The following is a 25,204-nucleotide window of genomic DNA, read 5'->3' as shown; positions in this document are numbered from 1 at the left end:
AATACATTATGCCACATTGGTTCAACAAATTTCACAAAATAGTGATGAGAGATGTCAAGTAGGGCAATATATAACATAAACAGGAAATTATAACATCCCTGTTTCTTTCTGATTTTCTGAATACAAAGAGAGAAAAGTAAGTTAGTAAATTTATTCTTGAGCTAATTAAAAATCAGAAAGGAGAAAAAGTTGAAAATTATGAATTCTTTTGAAGATAGATCTTTTGTCCTTTTGATTGAGCTTCCAGAAAATGTTAATCACAGTCCCCAAAAGCTTCTGAGAGATCAACCAGACTAGATTAGTGAGATGAACTGCAGAATTCATTGAATAAATTATGGGTATATTAAGCAAGGTAGCATCAGTAATCACAGTTATTCAGGTTTGCCACCTGCCTAGTGATTAGCTTCCTATGAGCCTCATCACAGTAATGTTTTAATAAGGGGTTTGAATGAAAGTGAAGTAGTGGCTTCATAAACTAATGGGATTTCTTTTCCTACTGATCATATGCAACGTGGCAGAAAATGAAATGTGTGCAACAACATTAAGGATTTTTTCCCATCACAGTTGCCCTGTGTGCTATTTCACTGTGGTGAAGCTACTTCAGACCTCCCAGTTAGAGGTCTCAGCTTCCATAAAGAATCTAGTGTTACAGTGGATATGTAGACACCTAGATTGGGAGAATTGCTTTTCCTTTTGTGTCTCCCTAAATAGTATCCCGAAATACATTTATTTTTCCAAACCAGAACTAAAATTTTTCAGTGTTGATGAATCTGATGAAATTAGCTCAGTATTTTAATGAACACCTTGTCTCTTAGTAACTTTGATAAAATTCAGCTCCCAGGAGAAGTTTCTCAAGATCCATGTAAATCCATTTATCATAACCAGGTTCTAATGTTGAGGTTTCTGCACTTCCCCATAGAAGACATCCTAAGTCACAAGCAGCATGTCCTAACAAGATTCACAGACTTAAAACCTAAAATCTACTTCTTCCTCCAGATCTCCACAGCCTCTCAGAGCCATAATATAGCCCATAATGTATTCCTACCAAGCCTCCAGTAATTCATTTTTCATAATACACAAAGGATACAAGTCAACAAAAGCGGATTTGTGTTTCATCTTACATTTTGATCTTTAAAGTTATGCTTAAAGAAAAAAAAGTTGCAACGCAGGGCACTTTTTTTTGGAAACCATTTGTGATTTATTATTATAATGAGATAAACAGGCCTAACACAAACATTTGATTTACATACCAATCTTTCACGTGGGTCAAAAACTGCTTCCACTGCTATCCTAGTTTATCACTACGTACAGAGGCTAACAAACACCATTCTGTTCTTGTTCCAGGATGCTGGGTTACACATCTGTCTTTGTGGGTTAAAACCAGTTTTCTCAGACTTGTGATCTCTCTTGAGGTGGGTTCATTTCTCCCGCTGGTTTACTTTTAAACCAGCACAACTGCTTAAAAGAATGAACAAAGATCAGGACAGTTCCAAGGGATAGCAGAGGAATAGTGTGGGCCTCAAACAGCTAGCAGAACTCTTTACAAAAGTAATAGAAGAAAAAACAAACTGTCCACAACCAAAACACAACCCAGACCTGTACACTGTTCTTGGAAACTAAGAGGCATACCTAGTATTCTATAACTACATTTAAAACAAAACAAAACAAAAAACCCTCTGGATTTTTACCAAAACATGCTATGGTTTGCTATTGCCTGTTACTTTATCAAATATGTCATAGTAAACAGTACTGAGGTTGCTATAGCATGCTTTCTATGTATGCTTCATCTTCTTCTATATATCACAAAAGGACACTATTTGAGGACAATGACAGATAATATACTTTGAAAGAGTTATATTGCATGCCTTTTTTTTTTTTTTTACTTTTGATTACAAAATCATTGGGATTTTTTCACACTTTTATCATGGTGAAACTTAATGAATATTTAAAGTAAGTCATTAATAGATATGGGGGTTTACATTTTAATCTGTGAAGGTATAGATACTAAAAGTAAACTCCTCATGCAAATGAAGGAGTGTTTAGAGGATGTGATATGGTAAACTTGAGGGGCTGTAAGAGAATATAGGAATCTCTCTCACTCCTTTAGTAATGTTTTGAATCACCAGTCCTGATAGTTCTGGAAAACTGGGAACTTCCCAGGTCTTCTCAACAGCTGATGCAGCAATGGCTTGCAAGCCTCCATCACCTCCTACCACAGTGCATTTGAGACACTCTGATTCACCACTGTACTTCTTCCTCACTTCATTTTCTCAGAGAGACAATACTTTACTTTCCCCCCTCCTGGTTCACACAGCATCACTGCTTGCATGCAGAATTTTCCTCTCAGAGGGCAGAGAATTACTAAGGAGAGAGTGAGGGGAAGTATATGTGGAAAAATATGTCCAAAATATTTTTCTGGATAAAAACCATCAAAGCTATTGAACTGTTTTCTAGTACTGATTAATTTCTAATATATTCTTGTTCAAATATATTTTGATAAAACTGAGTAAGTTTGGTCAGGTATGTATTTTTCTGTCTTGTCATCATCGGAGTATGTATAGGTCGTATGGTTTGGTAGTAAATTAATTATTTTTAAAAGCACTTATAAATTCATGCAACATAGTCTTGATATTAAGACTGAATAAGAGGCACTCCAGACAAATATAGAAGATAAGACATTTTTCAGGTTTGTTCATGTCATTCTGTAACTTGTCTTTGACAATCACTATTAACAAACTGTTGTCAAAATATACAGGAAATCTTAATATATTAAATCTTCCTTGATGTCTACAGGACAATGTCATCTGATTTAAACAGAAGACAAAAGCCTAAAATACTTTCCAGAGATTACAGAAGGATGTTAAAATACCTTTCCATTTGCCCATAAGGAAAATTTCCCAGTCTTTAGGAGGAAGAGGATGACTTCAGTATTGAACTTTTTTTTTTCTCCTAATGGGTCTACATAAAGAATGCTTGTTATACATCCAATAGGGTTTTTTTCTATTTCAGCTAAGGCTTGTAGCCCTCAGTATTATAATTTTATTAATAGTAGGGAGTTATTTTTTTCTGTGAGGTTAAAAATAGTATTAATTTTATAAAATTCCTATCCAACAGTCTCCTCTTGCTCAGATCTTTTTTCCTTTTACTTTTTTTTCACTTAAATTATGATAAATAAGTAAATGTAGGTAAGCAGGAGTTCAGCAATATATATTTTTATATTACTGTGTTAGAATGTACGCAAATTTTCATCTCTAAGCAAGAATTTTAATAGCCTTGGGCTTTCATATATGAAATAACTGTAATAATACTCTGTGCTTTTATTTGTACCTTTTGTCTTTCTAGTATAACCCGAGATAATTACACATAATATTCTATGTTAGGATGCATCTTTAAATTAGATGGTAATACATTTTCAGCTTTATTTATTTTAAGTTCTTATAATCTAACTGCTTTCAGGTAGTTAACACGTAGTTTAAGAAATTGTTTTGATAGCTGTTTTCATCTGTTTTAATGTCCAAACTGCTGAAATAATGCCTACACTGCCAAAATAACACTTAGATCTATTTCTGGAGTTCCCACAGGTTATTTAAAATCACTGAATGTCTAGATCCTTTCAAGTTGCCTTTTATATGTCCTTCTATGTGCATGAAGATACTGAATATCACCACTTTTACTAATATCTTTCTCATTTATTTTGACACTTTGAGAAGTTACTTAAGTTTTGCAACATTTGGGACTTCAGGAAGAATCCAATGTTTGCTTACAGGCTGAACAACGTAGGCTGATATTACTCATGTGTTTACAATTAACTATAACCATAAAATTTTGCTTAGTTATAGAGTGGTTTGTGGTAGGATTTTATTGTTGTTCATCTATTTCTCTTCATTTGAGCACAGTTTTCCACATTCTGGAACAACAAGTACATAAATCAAACAAGATATGAGAGGAAATATATTGTGAATACAGTAGCTTTTCTGTAACCATACAAAACAGGAACCTGTAGCTATTATACGGCACAACGTAACTGACAACCAATATAAGTAGAAATCTTTTAAAGTAATGTGATATTGATTTTGAAGCCTGATTGCACTATGTTTTTCCACATATTTTCTTAAAATAATTTGTATTTTATGTTTCACTTGAGTGGCTGTCATTTTGTTCATTGTCATGATTTTGTCTTACAATAAAACCAGTTATAGCAAATAATTTTTTGCACTCAAATAACTATGTTTTCATATTTTTATATTGTCTTTTTTATGTCTTTATGTTTAGTGAATTCTGAATATTTTATGTCTCCATTCAAGTTAAGAAAATATAATCATAATATGCTGAGCAAACAAACAACTCTTGAGCCACTCATGTTATCATCTTAGTAAAGAAGCTTTTCTTGAAGTTAGCAAACATTATGACTTTTTTTTTGAAACTATCAACATTCTTGAGGTATTACATTAATTTATGTTACGTTAGTTACGATTTTATTTCAAATAGAATACAGAGTGGGAAAAGGCATTGAAGTAACAAATTATTTTTTTCTTTCTTTTCTGCCTGATGGAGGCTTTCTTCTTGTTTTTATTTTGTTTTATTATGGTCATGTTCAATAGGACAGAGACCAAATGGTGCGATTAATAGGTGCTGTCTGGCTCATGCTTCACTGAGCACTATTATAACAGTACCGTGGCTGATAAGGTGAAAGTGTGTACTTGAAATAAGAAACACAGAAAACACAAAAAAATCCTAAAAAAAGGTTTCAGCTTTTCATGGAGCCTTTCTCTCGAACAAATTGCATATTACTTGTAATCTCTGTGTGGTTAAAGATATAAAGGACATTTTATTAGGAGTGCAGTAAAGCTATTGCCAGAGGTGTAATGTCACCCACCAACTCCACCTGAGTGGGTTCCCTGGAAGGAAATATTTAAGAGGAGAAGATATATCTTGGTCCACTGCAAAACAGTGGATTTTGTGTTCTCATGCCTACAGAGGGTGCGCTGCAGACTTTGATAAGAATTAGGATTTGCAGGGCATCTCACAATTTAACATACCTTATATTTTAAGATCTATTTGAAGATAACAATTAAGTGGCTTAAATCAGTCATATTTTCCAAAATACATTTGAAATTGCTATAGAAAGAAAACTGTTGGAATGACTGAGTTTGGACATTATTAAAAATAGTGCACTTTTGGACAATGTGTGAAATTACAAGACTTGTAAGATAGTCGGAATTGTTTACAGTGAAAAGAGGATGCCTGTTTATGGAAACATACTTTAAGTGATGGAAGGGTATTTGATTTGACAGGGTAGAAGCTTAAACTGGGACTTATCTGATCATATGTGGTTGTGTTGTTGAGTTAAAATTAGTAGAGAGAAATGAGCATTTCTATGCCACCTTGTCTAAAAATTCTTGCCAGAATTCTCCTTCTTGCCAGAATAACTATTTTCACTAACTGTGGAAGAAATTTCTTTTTCATGCCCACACTGTTGATCACTGAAGTAAGAAGGAAACAAATCATACAATAAATATATGTTTTCTAGTATGAACATCTATTAAATAGATGGTAGTGCGTGAATATATATTAAAATATATTCAAATATATAGTATATCTATGTAAAATTATATAATACTACAGCTATAATTATGTAATGTGAAATGTGTATAACATGATATTTAATTCTTGAAAAGACACCTAGATTCCAAATCAATATTCTTGAAATCAGAGAAACTACATGAAACCATTGAATAAGTTGCAAAAGTTTCCCGTTCATAAATTATCCCTTCAAAAGAGAATTCCTTTGTGAAGTTTTATCTGCAGCAGCTTCAGAAACCAATGTACAATATATTTTTACCTAGAGATTGTGCTGGTAAAAAAAAATTAGAAGCAGAGAGTCTGAAACAGCCCAAAAAAATCCGTATTTTTTCCCAAAAGTAGTAACACAGATTTTCTGATAATCAAGACTTCAGTGCCCATATCTGACAGTTCAGCACTCAGTTTACCAAGTCTCCCCTGAACTAAATTACTTATCAATTAGAAAAAGTATTTTTTCTTTTTTTATTTTATTTTTAATTTTCTCTGAATAACAGGCTTTCAAAACCATAAAGCTGGAGAGGATACACAGTCCTTAATGGAAGGGTATTTTTTCAACTTATGCACAGGGAAAAAAAAAATACACTACCCTGAGGCTTAATCTTCGATTTAGAAGCATTTTATTTTTATTGGGAAAAAAACAGTGAAGTACTCCCTGATATCAGATATAGTCACAGTTGTATATTTTGAGGTACCCTTTGTACGACAAAACACCATTTCTTTGTTGAGTCTATCTACGACATAAATCATGCAGAAATTAAATACTGGATTGATGACAGTATATTGTTTCCTTCAGTAACAACCAATGCTATGACCTATACACAAAGTACAAGGGAATATGCTCAAATGCAGAAATCAATGTGCTGTTATATCTTTCATTAGGTAAAGTATGGGGATTTAGAGTCTGTACTGTTAATTAGCAAGTATAACTGGGTAAAAAATATCCAAAAATATTTATCAAACAATGAGTCTTATTCTATTATCCTTTCAAATTTTTATAAGCAAATGTAAAAAAAAAACTAAGTTGAATTATTCACGTACATGAGAACTAAAATGTTCCACAGACTTTGAATGATATTTGCGCTTTTTCCCTGTCTTGAGGAACACAAACAATGCATCACTATTGTCTTCAACAGTCCTCTGTAGCAGTTCTCGTTTCTTCATGTGTAATTTTGACACTTTGTGTCTACTGTATGATTCTGTGGGATCTTCTATTAGTTCTTTCGCCTATCATGTGTTTCACTAATTCAAAACTTATTATCTCTCTCACCTTTCCTTCTACTAGAAGAACCTGCCTGAAGCAGTTCAGGTATAAGATTACAAAATCAGGAAAAAAACCCCAGGTTATGCATACAAACATGCGTACCTATATGTGCTCATAAACATAGATTTATTTTAACAATAATTTCTGAGGTCTGTTTTGATGACAGTTTCTTCTTGTTACTTTATTTTCTAATGTCTCCTTAAAAATTGATTCATTACATCAGTAATTATAAGAACAAAGGATAAGATTAAAGAATAATCTGACTAAGCAATTTGACATAATTTGACTTTTGATTCATGACTACACAAGACTACTGACCTGCAAGAGAGGAAGAAAATTTGATGAGTTGGTTTTGATTTATTTCTGTGTGAAAGAAGGATGATGTTCATCCTACAAGGAGCATCTGTGGATGCTCCTGTAGTCATATATAGTTCTATATAGAAATGGCTACTACCAGATGAAGATTCAATCCATCCCAAGGGGAGTATTCATTAGTTCCAGAATTCTTAAAATTACTTGTTTCAAGACTGGGTAAGCAGCCTTCTGTTTAAAGAAAATCGATGTTTTTACAAATACAGATAATACATCTGAAATAATTTAATGGTAAATAGAGATAACAGTACTTAAAATAAAGTTTAAACAAGATTCCATTATAAGATCAAATTCTGATGACTTGTTTCCTGAGACTTCACAGCTTGCTTAACTCTGAAGAAAATTCTGTTCTAAGTACACAGAAGGAGACAATACAGTTAAAACTATATCGAACTGTTGTCATTCAAATGTCTATTTAAATAGTTAATCAAAACCTTTGTTATCAATATACAAAAAAATTGTGCTTGTAATCTGCTGTATTTAAAAATATTAACTTCAAAACAGAGGTCTTGAACACTTGTGGGGATTAGAGAAGTTTAGCAAACCTGAAGTGTAAGGGATACTAATTTAAAAAATTCTTGAAATTCTCATAGAACAGGTGAAGAAAATAATAACTATTCTTCATCTAAAAATAGATGTAAACTATCAGAAGATTTGTTACATTTATAAAAAATATATATACTTTTTTAAAATCTAAACTTATAATTTTGGAAATACTGGTACACTTGGACATTAAAAATCCTATTTTCTATTTGTGTGGTTAATGAATTTCACCTACGCTAAACTGACAGTAGTTGCAGTAGCTGTGTAAAGGAAATAAAGACCATGGGCTGGAATTAGTAGTGAGGTATTGCTAATCTAATGCCCAGTGTTGTTATTTATAACACTGTATCCCGTAAATACTGAGTTGTTGCTTCCAATAGGTTCTACTAAACTGACAAATGAGATTCCAAAACCTGCCTGGCTTTGTCTGGACTTTCTTTGGCCTGTCTATAGATGTGTTTTAACTTGTAACAGCAATTATCTAGCTATATATTACCTACTTTTTTTTGTTTTTTATTGTTTCATACCCATGTGTGGTATAATGCTTATCACGGTGTGCTTTTAGTAACTAACAGATATAGCACATTTTTTGGAAAGAAATACCTGAGACTCTAGAATAAGTATGATAGAGTTTCAGGATGGGATGACAACAAAGGCCTTGAAAATGCAGGCATGGGATAATACAGGAGGCTCAAGATATATACACCACTCACTAATGTTAATTTCTTGTCATCAAATAAATGTAGTCTTTGGATATGGGCAAAATAATTTTTTGAGACAACAAAAAGCACAAGGTTGAACCTGTGTAAAAGCACATGATATACAGACCATTTGGATACATTATGGACTTGCAGACCAATGAGTAAGGAACATGAGTAAGAACCAATGAGTAAGACATGTTAGCAGACAAATTAAAATGATCCAAGATAGATCCTAGTGTGTGGAAGAAGAAACGATCTGAACCAATTACTGCTGCCAGCGAAGGACTTAAGTTGCTGATGGCTCCCCATACAGACCCTTCTCAAACAGAAACATCGACCATAAGACCTACCACAAGCAAAGAAGAAAAGTGAGGATGAAAGCAGGGAAAGGAACTGATACTAGGAATTATTATCTATCTGTCTATCTATCTATCTATCTATCTATCTATCTATCTATCTATCTATCTATCTATCTTTATTAGTTATAAATAAATGTACTCATAAACTTATACACTTTTAAAACTCACGCATATCTATTTTGGCGACATATAATTTGAACTGTGTTAGTATCATTTTGATGGTACTAATAACTTCTTGCTTAGACTTGTTAAGACTTTGATAAGACTAACAGGTAGGTAGGACTTCAAGCAACTTGTTCTGTGACTCCAGTGAAATAAATTGGTTACATATCCCCTGAATAAAATTTCTAACTATCATTAACAAGGTGAAAAGCACAAATCGTTCTGTTTTTGGGTACATGCGTAATGGATGAGAGGGGTATGAACCCCCTGGTATTTTCATGTAGAAATATCTGGAACAAGACACAGGAGAAAAAAAAAGAATATTTAAGAATTTTTAGGGAGGAAAGAAGCTGAACTTTTGCATTTAGGACTTAGTGAACCAGTGTTCTGAATGATTCATGCTTAAGAAATCCCTGAATATTGCAGACATGAAAAATTTGTACTCCTTTTGTATTATAAACATTAGAAATTTAAAATTTCCCTTGATTTTCATAACCTAGCTGAGAGGAGAAGGTGCAAGATTTATATTTTTTTGGTCTTCTATGGCTAAGAGATGTAGCAGATAAAGTAACTAAAGTTAAATTGATTTAAACTACAATTACATTGAATTACAATTGATTTGTCACTTATGAATAGTAGAAAGACTAACATGAATTGTGTGGCATTGGAAGGATTGGATGAAATATAGGTATTAATTCTGAGACGGTAACTGTCATCAGAAGTTAGATTCATGTGGGTGAGACCAGGTCTTGTATGGAGATGATAGATGATTAAAAAATGTAGTGTTGACAGTTAAGAAAAGGAGAAAATAATGTTCTTTATACACATTCCAATGTTTCATTTCTGCATTATTGAATTGCATGGAATGTTACTTTATGACATATCTACTGTATCTGAGAAGAAGAAAATGGTGGGGTAGCACAGAATATGGAGAGGTAGGAGGCATTAAAAAGACAGGAACAATAGAGGTATAAAGACATACAACCGAGGAAATGTATGAGAAACTAAAGAAAATCAGAGACCTGTATCCAGTTTAAACACAGAACAAAAAATTAAGGTTTAAGTCTTGAAATATTTTCATTAAAAGATAAAATAACAGCCCTGAACTCCATAAATTGAGTTTAGAGGAAGTAGAACTAGAATTGTTGATGAAATCCACACCAAATAATTATGTGTTTTGACAATTTCAAACCTTCGGTACTGTATGCATACTATATCATTTTAATTAGGGATATCAGCAGGGAATAATATATTGCTTGTGCTATACCACTGTTTTGCAATATTTCTGGGGTTTGACATAAAAAGAAAATTGACTGTGGTGAGCTGTCAGACACTCACCCAGCTGCTCTCCCACCCCCCCTCCTTAACAGAACAGGAGGAGAAAATGAGAGCCTGCTACTGATGGGCTCGTCATGGACTAAAATTTCCTTCAGTGCATGTCCACCTGCTCCACAGACTGCAGGACAGTCCTTCTACAGCACCTGAAGCACCTCCTCCTACTGCTCTTCTCTGACCTTAGTCTTCACAGGGCTGCTTCTCAATTGGTCTGCGCTGCTTGGGTAGCATTTATCCTGATTTCCCCTAAATGCCACAAGTGCGGCTGAGGAGTTCAGTCATGTGCTGTGGTAGGTCCATTGAAATTGGCTGAAACTGGCTGTGTCCAGCATGGTGCAGCCCTGGCTACTCCTCACAGAGGCCCTGTGGTCCCCACTGCCAACATCTGGGCACCTGCACCCAGCTGTAGCAGGATGCTCTGTCTGAAGTAGGGATAATACAACTCGAAAAATACCCTATTTGCAAAGCTATAAGTGGTGAATTGAGAAGGGGGTGTCACATTACTTTTACTGTTGAAAAATGTTGAAAACAGCCTGACTTATCAACCCTGAAGTTGAATACCCTGAAGAAGAACAATGTCTCCTCACAGAAACTGGCACCAGTGATGATGTGACAGACTTGATAAAGTACCCGATACAGAAACCAGTGAGTAACAGTACTGATAATTTATCTAAAGATGATGAATGGATACATCTGGCCTGACATATGACATATGACTTACAGTAAATTACTTTATACCACAAAAGCCCATTCCCACATTTTAATGGTAGGTTCTTCTTGCATAACCCTTCTTGGGATGTGGGTGTGTTGGTATGGGTGAGTAACATCAATCTCTACCTAATAGCTGTGGGTTTTTGTTAGTTTTAATATGATTGCTTCAATATTGCTTAACAAATAGTGCACTATGCTAGTAGTTATAACTATCCGTACTGTGTAATAAATAATTCTGATTAAGATCTTTTAGTTTAATTATTATCATAATCAATTAAAATAAATTATTTATTTATATAAACATATTTGGGTTACTCTTTTTGATCCTGCAAGACAAAGTTGTATAAAGGTTTAATTACATCTATACAATCCTTTAGACATAAATCACTGGCTATGTCTGGGGCCGTGACTGGATCCAGCTGCACCTAGTCTCACCTCTGAGAAGGAGTGTAGGAAGCAAGGGGGTCCTTTCTGCAGCTCATGACGCAACAGGAGGGCTTCTCCAAAAAACTTTGTCTGGATCTCTCATTCTGCCTGTGACACCAATACATTGACACAAGATACCAAGATAAATTTTGCTTGGTGACTGTACTTCATGAATCATAAATGTTTGGGTTTTTTTAATTCCACGTATCAACAAAAAAGAATTACATTAAAAACTGATTGTCCTGTGCTAAGTCCTTCACTCAGTTATTACATGGAAACTAATTCATTTAATCATCATCTGATATTATTATTTGTCTCATTGATTCTGAAAAAAATAGACTCTGAGGAGACAAACCTGAAGAACAAGATACCACTCTACTTCTAGTCTGAAACAGAAATGAGCCATTGCCAAATGTATGATTTCAGCCTCAGGGTATTTCCTGTGCGTGATAACTTCTTTTATTTGTAATAATTTCACTTTAAGGGATAAGAAATCGGGGCATATAAATCAAATAACAGTCAAAACAATGTTCATATCAACATCCATAAGATTATACTCCTATAGAATGAGACAACAATGAAATAAACATAAGTCCTTAATACATTTGAGTGAATCGAGCTAATGTAAGAGGTTAAACAAAAGCAGAGTAACCCTGAGAACAAATCCTAATATAAACTTTGCGTATTGATGCTTGTTATGTTTTTCCCCTGATTACATAATAATAAAATTGTTAATCTTCAGGCTCACTTTTTTAATGCTGATGTTGGATGGTATTCTTGTGACCAACGTAAAATGAAGCACTATTTCATTAGAAACAAAAAAAAAAAAATAAGTGAAGCAAAGGTCCTTATGCCATGCAATCTGTTTTGTTTCACAAGTCAAATATGGTTCATTTAGTTTAATTTCCCTTTGGAATTTCCTTTGAAGAAAAAGGAATATTTGCCTTAATCCTGAGGGCAAAATATGCATATGCTTAAAAACAAAGGTGTTTCAACACATTGAGTTCTTAGCGTTAAGAAAAAATTACTTTCCAGACACCAAGTGTCAACACAGAAGACTCTATAGAGACTATGTTATTTGTGAAATAATGATGAGAAAAACCTCCAGATGTCATGAAAATAAGATATCCTAACAAATTTTAATATTAATTAATTAATTAATTAATTAGTCTCACGAAGGTAAAAGGGGTCTTTTCAGATCTTATAACTAGATGTGGTATATATAACAAGTATAACCTCTGAATGCTCCCTCACATTCAAATGATGGTCACACCAAATGAAAAATATGCTGAAGTACTGACAATAAAAAACATTAAATGTAAAACTCATAGTCAGGAAAATTCACAATATAGAACAGTGTAGCAGCACTCAGGAGTTAAAGGAAATATTATCATTTCTGCTTTCCTCTGTAGCATGTTGTGGGTAATAAGAAAAAAAATTATTTATTTTTTCTAATAAATAGAGAAAATCCTATCCTAGGAGTTACTCCTAATCCTAGGAGTAATATAGTAGTACTTAGAATTTGGACACATTTAAATTTTGAGCTTAAGTAAACCTCTGACAGAACGTGCCAATGCATTCATTACTGGTATTACAATGTTTCTTTACCAGCTTTGATACTCAGGTAGTCCATCTACATTCAAAGTAGAACTGTCTCCTTCCAAGAATGTATGTGCTTCATCAACTGGAAACAGAGCCATGGCAGAACAGCTATGTGAGAGCTATCTTAGTAAACAGATAACTGAAAGAAAGAAAAGGGCGAGCAAGCAGTCTGATACCATCTTAGCTGCAAAAAGGCCCCAAATTTACAACTACCAAAAAAACTGCTGAACAGGGAGAATGAAGATTTAGAGTTTGACAGCGTTAAAGAACAAGAGTTCATTTATACAGTATTCATCCCAGTTTTTCAGTTTACAGTGCTATCTTAGCTCTCCTATACATAATGACTGCTACTGAGGGTGGGAGGCACAACAGAGGAACATTTTCTGTTTCTAGCAGTTAGGGAAGATAGAGATGAACAGATGGATTTTACCACTTTTTTTTTTTTTTTCCTATTTCAGTATCTAGCTGATACAGTGATTCTGAAAGTAGTTGAACAATAGGTCAAAAATGGATTTTCATCTGTCAAGGAACTACACACTGGGTACAACTTGGCTCATTTGTAGCTGCAATATTCTCATAGTTAAATGCTGTTCACCTTCTCTGTGCAATTTCCTTTGCTCCCTTCTGCCCCCAACGATTTTTTCAATTATTTTCAATAATGTCAGCTTAATTTGTTCTGCATTTAATAGTTGATCTTGTTTCCTTTCCTCATGTGTTGATTAAAAAAAAAAAGATTAATCAATTTCATATTTAAAATTGAGGGTAAACAATGTAAAAGTCTGCCTTTTACTGAGCTTTTATTTTTGAGATAAAACCCTTATAGGTAAAAGAAAAACAAATATAGCACATTTACAAGTCACTTACAACTTTTGTTCAAATATTGTAAGAAGATGCTTCAGTTTAAATAGTTAAAACAAACAAACAAACAAACAAAACCCTTAATGTCTTCCATTTCAGCTTTAGCTTCTCCTCTTCAGAGAAGAAAAGGATTAAAACAAAAGTAATGAAAAATGGACTCCTTCCTTTTCTGTGTCATGCTTTATAATATTGTGCTATTTATTCATGCACTTTCACTCTACTAAGAAAAAGACTACACGTATCTACTTTTTGTGTTATCTCTGCTTAAGAACATTAAAGAAATCATGTACAGTTGTCCTAGTTAGAACAGCTGGGACTAGTTCATCACTCCCTAATTAACATAGCTTATCCCCCTCATTAACATGTCCAGCCCATGAGGTCCTTAAATTGTGTTCTCGCATTCAATAAAATATTCTAGTTATATCCCATACTGGAATCGTGTTAGCTTTGTTATTTAGACCTCCACTGGGTAACCCACTTAGCTGATCAAGGGAAGCCAGTAGATGTAATATTTTTGGACTTCAGCAAAACTTTTGACACTGTCTCTCACAGTATCCTTCTGGACAAAATGTCCAGCGCAGAACTGAATAACCATGTTATGTGATGATGGGTGAGCAACTGGCTCACAGGTAACATCAGGCTGTCATCCAGTACTTAGTGGGGTTCCACAGGGCTCCATCCTCAACCCAGTTCTCTTCAACATCTTCACTAATGACTTGAATGCAGGACTTGAAGGAATACTAAGTAAGTTTGCTGATGACACTAAATTGGGAGGAGCTGTTGACTCCCTTGAGTGCAGAGAGGTCCTTCAGAGAGACCTCGACAAATTAGAGAGATGGAAAATCACCAGCTGTATGAAGTTTAACAAGGACAAGTGGTGGATTCTACACCTGGGATGGGGCATCTCTGGTTGTGTGTATAGACTAGGGAATGAGAGGCTGGAGAGCAACCAAATTTGGGAATCATTTGGGAATGGGTTTCCCAAGGAAGCTGAAAGTATGGGAACATACTTCGAACAACATAATCTAATTGAACGTGTGCCTGCTCATGGCAGGGGGCCTGGACTGGATAATCTTTAAAGGTCCCTTCCAGCCCAGATCATTCTATGAGTCTATAATTGTCAAGTGTTTGCTAAAATAAGCAGAAATTTAGGAAGATACACAATAATGAAACCATGGTCAGAAAAGAGTTCCATACATACCACTGTCACCTGTAATGAAGGTAGACAGGCAGGCCTATGAGGATAGCAATTGAATGTTTATAGATGTTAAAGAAAGAAATCATCAAGAACTCTGGCAATAGAATTTTCATGTAATGAAATGCATTTATAGAATTTGAACAACTGAAAAACAGAAAAGTACAATTTATTTTATGCAGTATTGTTAAGCTTTGAAGAATCTGATCCAGGTGAGTATTTTACGGAGGATGTTAATGTGGAGTTCTTCTATGCCCCTCATTTGTGATATCTCCTGAGATAATTTGAGAAACGAAAAGGCATAGTGAAGTAAACAAACACCACTGCGAGAAAAAAACTTAAAGAAGATCAGCACTCTTCCTGCACGTCTCCATTTAAACACTGTTACTAAACAATTTTCAAATAGGGAATAGTTATTAAATTATCATTTCAAAGCACATATGTTAATATTTAAGATCACAAGTTGTCACCACCAAATATTGTTTTACATAAGCCTATTTCAAGAGAATGTCTAAACATTCTCAGTATTTTATACCCAGATTTACTACAAAAAGCTTTCACAGTTACAAAACATAATCAAAATATTACACAGTATAATATACGGAGTAGAAAATGACAAATGTATCAGCTTATCTCTATGGAAATATATACAAAATTATTCTGTACAAAACAAAGTCCATGATGCTTTCACAGTTATAAAAGGACGAAAAATATTCAATGTTGTTTTCTCCTCATGTTTAGATGGCATAAGTTTTTTTAAACATTCTGAACATCTTTTACTCTCATTTCAGTGCAGATGGTAAATCAACCATCCAAATTCACATATGCACATTTTGAGATATCACACCAGATTTTCTTTCAACCATACAATCATAGAAAAGAAGTAATATCAACTACTATTTGTAATTAGGTGATTAATTATAGTTTGTTAGGATTGACTGGTACTGCAGAAATTATATTTATAGACTTTATGAGAGCTCACTACATCCAAATGTCGTGTAGACATGTATATACTGAAAACTCATCAATATATGTTCCTGAGAGAAAGATCTAAATAATGTGCTTACTCTTACTGGTCTTTATGTAACCTACTTCACCTCCCTGACACTAGCTATACAAAAATAGTGATAGAGCTTCAGAATTTTCTTATTTCTTATATTTCTTCATACTTCTTATATGAGGGTATCTTTTGATATTACATTAAATTATGACTGATATTTCCCAAGTTAATATTAAAGTAACAAAGCAAGACTCAAACTTTCGTTTGTAAAATAGTTACTTAAGCCACTGCAATCTCATATCTAAAATTAAAAAATATTGCCATCTGTATAAATATAAATTTGGTCTTATCTATAGAGGAGAAGCTCATTACGCCTCTATTAATCTTCCCTTACTAGAATATTTCCTATTTTAATTTTTATTTTAGTTGTGATTTTGTCCATTTTGAGACATACAGTACATATGGAAATATCAAATCTTCATTAAATATATTTTATGACAGTAGGTTTCAGGATTACTTATAATATTAAGCATATTAATTAGTTTGAACAGGAAATAAGAAGTAGTTAATTGGTGAAACAAACAAATAAGCAAAGAAACAAAACAAAACAAAAAGCTCCATTTGGATATTGGTCCAAAACATGGATATTTCTTTCATCTATGGATAGAAGCATTGTAGTCAATTATTTAAGGAGTAAAGGCTATCTTAAGTCTTTTCTCTTGTTACTCATACTAATGTTGTTTCATTTTTTCCCAGTTTTCACAAAGATGCTTACAAAGAAATCAATTCAAGCAGCTTGACTTTTTGCAGAGGAAATTTTGTTTGTCTTTTAAAGGTATTAGAGTTTACATGTTATTTTTTAAAAAAATTATGCTTAGATGTATAAGTAAGATTTAATGTTCCTACTCTGGAAAGAATGTAGCTTAAACCCACCAATCAAATACACAAAAATATTCCATTTTCCCAAATAGTGACATTAATAATTTTTTGACTTATTGCTATTATTAGAAGTCAGTTGAATACTAAATGTTTATTTAAAATTAAAATGAATATTCACTTCAATTCTAGTTTATACTCTGCATCATTGTGCTTACTTAATAGAAAATTTGCTATTGACTTCACTAAGCTTTGTCTCAAGCCTCATTAGGCACAATAGGTAATGCTGTAGTGGTTAATATGTTAAACAAGGCTGCATTCTTGCTCCAACCGTATTCATAATCTTTTTCAGCATGATGCTCCAAAGGGTCACGGTAAACCTTGATGAAGAAGACGGTATCTACATTCGATACCGTACTGATGGAAGCCTATTCAACCTAAGGCGACTGAAGGCCCACACTAAGATCTTAAATCATCTTGTCCGGGAGCTGCTTTATGCTGATGACGCCGCCCTCTTCCCCACACATAAGCAGCTCTGCAGCGTTTAACATCCCTCTTTGCAGACACTGCTGAGCTTTTTGGGCTGGAAGTCAGCTTAAAAAAGACAGAAGTTCTCTATCAACCTGCACCTCAGGAAATCTTCCATCATCCCCATATCACCATTGGCCAATCAGAGCTCAAATCAGTCCAGCAGTTTAATTACCTAGGTAGCCTCATCTCCTCGGACGGTAAAATTGACGGAGAGATAAACAACAGGTTATCAAAGGCATATAGTGCCTTTGGAAAACTCCATAAAAGAGTCTGGTGAAATAAACACCTGAAGAGAAGTACAGAGATCAGTGTTTACAGAGCCATTGTGCTGTCTACTCTTTTATATGGGTCCGAATCATGAGTTGTCTACCGCCACCACCTGTGACTCTTAGAACACTTCCATCAACTCTGTTTCCGTACAATTCTAAACATCCACTGGTCAGACTATGTAACTAATACATCTGTTCTAGAACAAGCAGCAGTCACAAGTATTGAGGCCATGTTGCTGAGAACGCAGCTGCGCTGGGCAGGACACCTCTCCAGGATGAAGAACCACTGCCTCCCTAAGATCTTGCTCTATGGTGAGCTTGCCACTGGCTGCAGCAAGAGAGGAGCCCTGAAAAGGAGATCCAAGGACTCCCTGAAATAACATCTCAGCCTTGGCCATATTGATCAACATAACTGGTCTACTCTGGCCTCCAATCAGGAGGTCTGGAGACACACCATCTCTAATGCTGCTGGTTCCTTTGAGGACGCACGCAGGATCATACTCAAGGAGAAAAGACAGTGCAGAAAGAATCGTGTCTTGCAGAATATACCACCTAAGGAGTCTTTCCGCTGTGCCTTTTGCAACCGGACTTGTCTATCTCGTATTGGCCTTTTTAGCCACCAGTGCGCTTGTAGCAAATGTGGGTAGAGCCCTTCCCAAATCTTCATTCACGAAGCCTAGCCATGGAGTGGTTAATAACAATGCTTTAAATTAACAAAGATGAGTAACAAATCTTTTTTTGTTAAGCTTGAACAGCTGCTTTGTACAGAACAGAAATTGACGTAAAATAATAACAAAAATTATAATTAAAATGGAGTGGTAAGGCCTTGAGGAAAAAATGAAAGCAGAGAATATGATATCACCTTGTTCTCTTCTGAGATGTCTTCATAGTGATACTATATATTGTGCAGCCAAAAGAAATAGATAGAATTCCTGGGTTAATCCAGACTACAGAAATAGCTTGGTGAAGATTTTGGCTTACATTACAAAGAATTGTTCATCCAGGCAGTGAATAGATAAGGTGAAGAGAAACTATAGTGAATTCTGTAATGGAAAACATGGTAATGTGCTTATCCAAATGTCTTTAGAATAAGAAAAGCACCAGCACAGGAAAACAGCTAAATAAAATTTTGACAAAAATGGAAAAAATGTAATCTGTTAAGAGAGAGTAATTTTGAGAAAAATCATTTATGGATTTTAGCACAACAGACGTAGTGAAAGCCAAAGGAAAATGTAAAAATTGTAAATGCTGGAAGCTTGATAAAAAGAGAAAGCTTATGCGGATGCATGTAGAAGATAAAATCTAAAAAACTGCTACATTCATATTAAAAAGACATTCCTGCTTAAATCAACAATAATGTGTTTTACTGATTTTTTGCTTTTGTACTGAAAATATTAGTAGTCTGACTTAAATTAGAAAACCTAATTCTACAGATCTTCTATTTCTGAATTCCTGGGACGTATTTCAAAATATATAAAAAGTGTCATTGTTTCCTGTTCAGAGTACTTCATACTCTCTGAATTGTAAATTAACCTAAGAAATCCAAGAACTGAAACTCAATATCTTCTTAAAGTAAAAAGCAAGTATTCTGCCTAAATTTCATTTTACTGTTTCAATACCTATCAAAAACCTAAGATAGGAGAAGTGACTTTAGTTTTCTCTTACATTCAGTACACAGAGATAGCCAGAAAGGTCAGGAGTAGTTACATGACTGCTACTATGAGTGAAAATAAGATAAAGAATTAATAGCTCTCCCAGTCTCACCTGAGAGTTACTTCATTATCTGATAATTTTATGACAGAGTAAACCACCACACTAATCAGTCAAGACTGTTTTTTTTTCATTGAAATAAGCATTTGTTGCAACTATGTATATGTGTGTGTACATGATTAGAGAATTATAGATTGCTATGAAGAAAGCATTTAAAAGACTGACAAATCAGTCTTAAAAAAAATACTCAGTGAATCTACATACAGTACACTTGATGAAAGTGGTTAGCTCTTACAAATTATTCATTATCAATGTTACATATACAAAACTGACAAAGTCTAGCTATAATAGCATAAATTAGCAGTGAGTATATAGAACCATGCCATAAAGTCAACACTGTGGACTACTGTCTGTGATAGTACTCCGTTATAGAGTTCATGATGATTAGGTTTGAGACCTCTTTGGCAAGAAAATCAGTACAAAAGTGAGCTCATCTTTTATCTTCTCCATTTTTGTTCAGTCATTACTGGGTTTATTTCTAGTCTATTTCCCAGAAAGGATATGTCATGTGCTCCCAATGATGCTTTTCTTGGTTTTAGTTTTGCTGAGTATGCTTCTTCTGTGCTCAGCAGGAATTCCATCTATTCCAAATCCTAATCCTAAAACAAGCCTTCTGCTTTTCTTGTTCTTTGCTCTTCTTGTAATTTTTACTTCTTTTTCCCTATTTATATATTTTCTCATGCTTCATAAGTGAAACTACATGGTTTTATTTGCCTTTTTGTTGGTCTTGGTCACATATTTATGTAAAATTGTACTGCATTGTGTCTGACAATACTATCACAGTACTACAAAACATTTAAATATTCTTGTTCCCTACACTGTTTCAGCAAGCTTTTCAAAGTAAGCTAATTTCAATTATATGCTGATTAATACTCTTTTTATTTATAAGACCTGGATTTTAGATACATATCAAATGGTTCTAATTTTCATTTCATTAGAATTAGGCTGTCTTAATGAGTTATAGTCTTATAAGTATGTACTTCTTTCATAGAATTTCCTAGTTATTTCCTAATATTTCTGCAATTCAGTAGTTTTACAAGCTTTTCTGGAGCAGTTGCTGACCAGTCATATATGTGTATATGTTTCTATCATATAAAATTAAAATACTGTTCTTATACTGTAATTAAAACTTCACATGTTTAAAAGTGACTGCAGGTAATTGCAACGTGTTAGACTTTTTCCTGTTCTTTGTGTTTATGTCTTCTAACAGAGTGCATGTACATGAAATACACATTTTTCAAGGTTGCACATCTCATAGCAGACAAATTCGCAGTTCTAAGAGCTTTAAATTCCACACTACTTTCCTCGTTATTCTTGTTAATTTCTGGCAGGAAAACCAATCATAAGGTTCTATGATATTATATTTCTATGATTCTAACATACAAATTCCCTTTTCTCTGTCTTCTGTCACAGGGTTAAATCATAGAATCATAGAATATGCTGAGGTTTTCTAATCTGCACTTTGTTATTCCTCTTATTCCTTCATCATGTTCATATGCATGTCTGTACTTGAAATGCATGATACCTCTGCAGGGATCTCCAGTCCTGGTGTGTATTATTCAAATTCCACTCTCTTAAACACTGTCATCTAGAAAAACCTCTTTTACATCTGTTGTGATTTCTGTCATGACAACAATACATCTGCTCCATCTTCCCTTATACACTTCTATAATCTATAATTATGTGCTAATCAGGTTAAATGTATAAATATAAATGCCGCGGTCCGAAGGGGGGTTGGGACCGTGGCACAGCACGGGTCCGGGACACAATGGAGGGTGTCAGTAGAATCCTTTATTCATGTGTGCACGCGGTCTTTTATCAGCTCGGGAGGGGAAAGGGCCAGAACATAGGGTGGAGCATGAGACAGACAAGTGGGGGGACAAACCAGGATAGGGACACGGGCAAAAGGGGGAGGAGCGGGGGAAGCAGGGAACAGGCAAACTCATGGCAAACCTGGGCATGTCCAGGCTGTGCACTGTGTAGTGTGAATACAATGAAACCACATAATAGCAGTAAAGTCCATATAATAACTGGGTGGTCCATATAATAAAATCCTGTCAATTGCTGTATGTTTTTCTCCACACCTGGAACTGTTCCCATCACATCTAAACATAAATAAGCATAAAATATAAAATATAAAGTATAAAGCTGTTTTCTTCTTCTATATGTAACAACAAATAGGGAACAAATACAGACTTTAAAGCATCCCAAACAAGAAGCAGAGAAACAAGACTAATAGTCTTGAAGCACCATACAACTTGTTTAGGTTGGGATCAACAAGAGTAGGCATGATGAGGGCCTTTTGAATCATCTGGAAGGAACCTAGTTAAAGCTTGACTTTAATTAAGTAATCCCTACCTAGCAAGAGTGTACTCAATTATATGCTTATGTCCCATGTTTATGAATTTTGCTAAACTGCACGTTGCTAGTGTACATGTGTTTGGCAGTGTAGAAAAGGATATTTTTAACCAAACAGATTTACATCATAGAATGTCAATTTTTTCTGAATCGTAGTTTTACATACCAAGAATAAAACAGTTCTGATGAAAAAACAGTAATGGGGGGGGAGGGGAAAGACGCTGACACTGATCAAAGCAGCCTGGCAAATACCAGTGAAGGGCATAAAATGAGCTGCCACTCATGTCAGCCAGCAGCATGGGGGAGAACATCTGCTCCAACCAAATCCAACCAGTCATGGCTGGCCTGTCACCACCCACCCTGCCCCGAGGGAGATCTACCCTGCTGGTACCAGGCTGTGCCACCACTGTAACAACTTGGGTCACAGTAGAAGTGGATGGGGATGTGTAGTTCTTTGAAGAATTCTCCAAAAGCAACATATTTTAAAATTCTACTGGCCATCCTTTGTCCTTTGATATTTTCTTAAACTTCCATTCTCCATAGAGAGTTCTTGAAGCTACTCTCAATGCACACAGGGATGGAGATCCTAATACTTTTACTAAGTACTTCATCTTCAAAAATGAAAAAAGTAATAATTTAAAAAAAAAATAATGGGAAGATGATGATGACAGGTATTTCCTGATATACATTCTTCTTGAAAAAACAGAGTGCCTCTGCAGTTAATTTTGATAAAATAGCTGTAGAACTTTAAACATGTGGGTGGCATTTGCAATTATAACCTCAAAACATTTAACAAATCTTCTGTCTCTGAAATTCATATTTTCTGTAGGTCGTCTGACTTCATAAACAATTTGTTGCTGAAGGAAGTGAATATTTTACTCTCTGAAGTCTTCCAAGATGAATTAGTGGTCTCATTAATGAAGTAAAACACCTTAGGGAAACACAGAGACCAAATAACCAGTATCCATCCAGAGATGAATTTTTCTTGTCCTGGAGATATTTTTGATCACTGTGTAATTTGGATGACTAGAAATGCCCAAACAATTTCTGTATTTGTTTTTGTCGTAAAATCTCTTTCTAAACCACGTCATTGGAGTTCTTACGAGTATGCATAAGAAGTTAACTGGCAACCATACTGCTGATTAAGAAATTTTAGTTTTAGGTTTGGATAAAGCTTCCATATTTTCAAGTGGATTTAATCAGTGATTAGCAAACTCATTCACTCAATGCGTTGTCCAGTTCAGGTCTTTTTTAAGAATGTAGAACTTCATAGCAATTTTGTAAAAGAAATATTATGCTTAGCTACTACAATAGACGGCAGTTTATAAATAGAGATAGTGAGGTTTTGAAGACTTAGGTTGATAAGACTGCAATGAAAGCTGTTCATCTCTGCTAGAAGTAACACAGAATCTGATCACAGAATGGCTGAGATTGGAAGGAATCTCCAAGAACAGAGACTTTACAACATCTCTGGGCAACCTGTTCTGGTCTTCAGTCCCCCTCACAGTAAAAAAAAGTGTTTCCTAATGCTCAGAGAGAAGCTCAGGTGGTACAGTTTGTGCACAGTGCTTCTGGTCCTGTCACTATACACAAATGAAGAAGACCTGGTTTCCTCTTCCTCTCTGCCCCTTGCCCACCCTTCCCCTGCTTGTGTATTCTAATTGAGATACGTTTAGGTGTGTTAGTAAATTAAAAGTTAGATTTGATTTTTTTGGCACAATTGAGAGATTTCTTTTTTTAATTACTTTTATTAATCTTGACCACCATCATTAGTTATAAACACACATACATATGCACTAACATGCAGGCACATACATACTTATTGTGCTTCCACTTCCTTTTTTTGTTTTCCCTTTTTCTCTTTTAGCTGCACAAGATTGCAAGAAATGATTTGATTTTTCCAATTGCAGAGCTTCAGTGGTAACCACCCAGTTAGCGGGAAGGCTTCTGGAAGTTTTCAGCTTCTGCTAGTTGTTTCTTGATTGGCAGATTAATGATTGTAACCTGCTTCCAGATAGGCTGGCTCCTGATAAAAAATGGGCCCACCACACCCTTGTCCTAGGTGGACTGGGCCAAATGGTCACCAGCGGTCCTTCCAGCCTCAAGTTACCATTACCATGGGATTCAGGGAGAGCGTTGGCCTCTCTCTAGGCTGGGAACCAGAGTGGTGTCACTTATAGGAGACATACTTTGTTTGAGACATTGGGTAGAATAAGTGTGTGAGGCTGGAAGAGACAATAAAGGTCTCAGAGAAAAAACTAATCTTTCTGGAGTTGCAGCTGAAGTTCAACTGGGATATAGTATGTCACTACAACATACTGGATCCCTCTGAATGTTCAACTTAACCCTGTATCTTTCTGAAGCAAGTCAGCCAAGTGCTTCTGGAAATATTCAGGCTATAGTAACAAATAGTACACTACATTATTCATTTTTAGCTCAATGAAAGTTTTATTTTCCTATTTCTGCTGTTGAATCCATCCAGCAAATTTGAAAAATTTAGTCACTTTGAAGGTAATTTTTCTGGCTACCAAAGATGCTTAAGAAAGCTTATTTTGAATCATCCTTTGTTACAAAAACTGCTGGATCTTTTAAGAACACTTTAAAAAGAAAAAAAAAATATTTGGAGTCCTTCAGCTTAATTAAATCATGGATTTTTCTTGCCTGAATATGAAACAGCAAAAGAGATGATTTGTGAAAATTTTTTATGATATCTAATGAAACATTAGACTTTTTTTTCAAAATGCATTGCTATTATTCTCTCTGTATAATTCCACATGAATTTGCTGGGTTTTTTTAACACTATTGTGGTGAAATAAAAATGGACTAGGATTGTGATTAATGAAAAAGAAGAAAAAAAATGCTGGTGTAATCACTCCAGTACCATTGGAGTCAACGAATTCTACAAGTAAATATTGGTGTTGCAGTTTAACCCCAGCTGGCAATTCAGCCATACCCAGGTGCTTGCTCATTCCACCCCCGCTGGGGTGGGGTAGAGAATCAGAAGGGTAAAAATGAAGAAAACTCATGGGTTGAGGTAAAGACAGTCTAATAGGTAAAGCAAAGCCTGTACACACAAGCAAAGCAAAACAAGGAATTGATTCACTGCTTCCTATAGGTAGGTAGGTGTTCAACCATTTCCAGGAAAACAGAGCTCCATCACATGTAACAGTGATTTGAGAAGACAAATGCAGTTACTCTGAACATCTCCCCTTCCACCTTCTTCCCACATCTTTATACACCGAACATGATACCATATGGTAATGAAAAATCACTATATTATCAATCCTGTTAT

General features: G+C 34.8%; 1 long non-coding RNA gene across 1 annotated transcript; it reads right to left on the bottom strand.

The window, feature by feature from the left end:
* Window positions 1-1,312: 1,312 nt before the first annotated feature.
* On the bottom strand, window positions 1,313-24,182 carry LOC116783215. The gene is made up of 3 exons (XR_004355566.1): window positions 24,172-24,182; window positions 17,101-17,106; window positions 1,313-1,388 (listed from the first exon to the last, which is right to left on the bottom strand). It is a non-coding gene; the product is annotated as an uncharacterized LOC116783215 (long non-coding RNA).
* Between the last annotated feature and the right edge of the window lie 1,022 nt (window positions 24,183-25,204).

Source organism: Chiroxiphia lanceolata, chromosome 2 (assembly GCF_009829145.1).
Source record: "Chiroxiphia lanceolata isolate bChiLan1 chromosome 2, bChiLan1.pri, whole genome shotgun sequence".
Lineage (NCBI taxonomy): Eukaryota > Metazoa > Chordata > Aves > Passeriformes > Pipridae > Chiroxiphia > Chiroxiphia lanceolata.
The sequence above is the reverse complement of the archived record's forward strand: the minus strand, read 5'-3'. Positions and strand labels throughout refer to the sequence as shown.